At 39.9% G+C, this 1,972-nt stretch overlaps 1 non-coding gene across 1 annotated transcript; it reads right to left on the reverse strand.

The window, feature by feature from the left end:
* Positions 1 to 262: 262 nt before the first annotated feature.
* On the reverse strand, positions 263 to 365 carry LOC116533240. Its single transcript, XR_004261167.1, has one exon. It is a non-coding gene; the product is annotated as a U6 spliceosomal RNA (small nuclear RNA).
* Between the last annotated feature and the right edge of the window lie 1,607 nt (positions 366 to 1,972).

The following is a 1,972-nucleotide window of genomic DNA, read 5'->3' on the forward strand; positions in this document are numbered from 1 at the left end:
GAAAAACAAATACCCAGTGATTTGGAGATGGAAAATATATGCTCCTTAACAAATAAAAGAAGCTTAGCTGTGGGGAAACCTGCCCTTCCTCAAAATTTATTGAATAGCTTAAAAAGATTTCATGAGCAATTATTAATGTGCTTCTGAGGTGCTTACTTCATGGGCCTCAAAGGGAGTAATGAGCAACAGGGGGCTCAAGGCGCTTAAAAAGCACATGGACATTCTGATTGTCACCCTTAGAAAGTGCTTTTTTTTTAAGTTAAAAAATACGAAATGCTTCATAAATTTATGTGTCATCCTTGAGCAGGGGCCATGCCAATCTTTGTATCATTCCAATTGTAGTATATGTGCTGCATAGAAAGTACTTTTGCAAGCATAGAAAGTACTTTTCAGGTAAAAACATGTTCAGTTCTACTGCCTTCAATGATTAGGTAGGCTCTAGAAAACTGCAAACACCTGAGCCATTCCCACCGGAAAGAAAATCACAGGCAGCTCACATTCCATATCTCAGTGCTTCTAAATATCAGAGCACTTCTGGCACAGTGGTGTGTGCCTGTAATCTTAGCTACTCGGGAGGCTGAGGCAGGAAGGTCCTTTGAGCCCAGATTGGCTGGGGCAACATGGTGAGATCTCATTGAAAAACAAAAACAAAAACAGTATGTGAAGCAAATTTGAAATAAGTATCAGAGAAGTATACTTTGAAAACAAAGCAAAAATTGTGAAAAGGAAAAACACAAGCAATCCAGGGTGTGCACAAACACGTATTGTACTCAATGCAGTAGGTAACTGGACTACAGTTTATTCCAACTGCTTGGAAAGGTTCAATGTGAACTGCAAACTTGGAAAGGGATTACTGTTTGCTTTTCCTTTATCTTAAAAAATATACAATCCAGCTTTGCAATTAAGAGGAGATCCATGGTGTTTACTGTAAAAGCTTTGATGTGAGTTCAGTTCTACCTTCTTTAAAACAACCAGAAAAACTCAGAAATGGTTTGCCAGTCTGCTCTATGATCCTACTGTTAGAAAAGGCATTTTATCCACCATGATTTTCAAATGTGCATTTTGATAAAGCAAGACAATTTTTATGCGGTCATAAGTGACAATCAAGACCAAGTAAAGTTTAATATTTAGGTCAAGTTTCCAAACATCTGGGCAGTCCATGTCTACCAAGCGCAGCCCTGGTGGATTGTGTTAAGGAAGACGTGGGAGGAACAGCAGCAAGTCCAGTGCGTGCCCAGGGAGATGCTTTGGATGTCTGGAACATCGCCTTTGGTGATCATGTTAAAACTATTTCTGACTTGAATGGTATTGTTTTCAGCCTGTGATTTAAAAGGTGCAACCCAAAATGCCAGTATTATTTGTATGCAGAAAACACAAATAAATTGAAAACCATTGCCTTGGGTTCTACCTCTTCCCCTCCCGTGCACACTTGAGTCCAACAAAAATTTCTCTCTTAAACATCTTCAACTACTTCCTAATGGTCAAATCATCCAGTGGTTTCTCAGATCTCATCCCACTGTTGCTCTCAGACTTACTAAACCCCACATACATTTTCCTTCTCAAAGCTCTGTACAATCTTTCTTAGTTTCCTCGTAGTATTTTCTGTTCTCCTGCCTCAAATTTCTCCCACTTTCCTTCCTCTATCTAGCCCTCCCCCACCCGCCCTCACCTTTTCCCTCTCCACTCTCAGGGCAAACAGACTTTCTTGGATGCTTTTCATAATACCTGTATACAAATAACTCATATTTCGCTCTGTTCTAATTTTCAACAGAGGATTTCTAACTCTCTGGATGCCGTGCTGTGCTGATAACAGTGCCAGAAGTCATTCAGGTGAGAACTGAACTTTTCTTCCTCCTAGGGCTTCCAACTTTCTTATTTCAAATAAACAGCAGCATCTCAGCATGCCAGCGAAATCATGGCTGTTTCTTTCAGGTTGCTCCTGTTCCTCCTTTTAAAAATTGTGTTTTTATTT

This window comes from Sapajus apella, unplaced genomic scaffold (assembly GCF_009761245.1).
Source record: "Sapajus apella isolate SASKATOON/1434 unplaced genomic scaffold, GSC_monkey_1.0 scaffold80, whole genome shotgun sequence".
Taxonomy (NCBI): domain Eukaryota; kingdom Metazoa; phylum Chordata; class Mammalia; order Primates; family Cebidae; genus Sapajus; species Sapajus apella.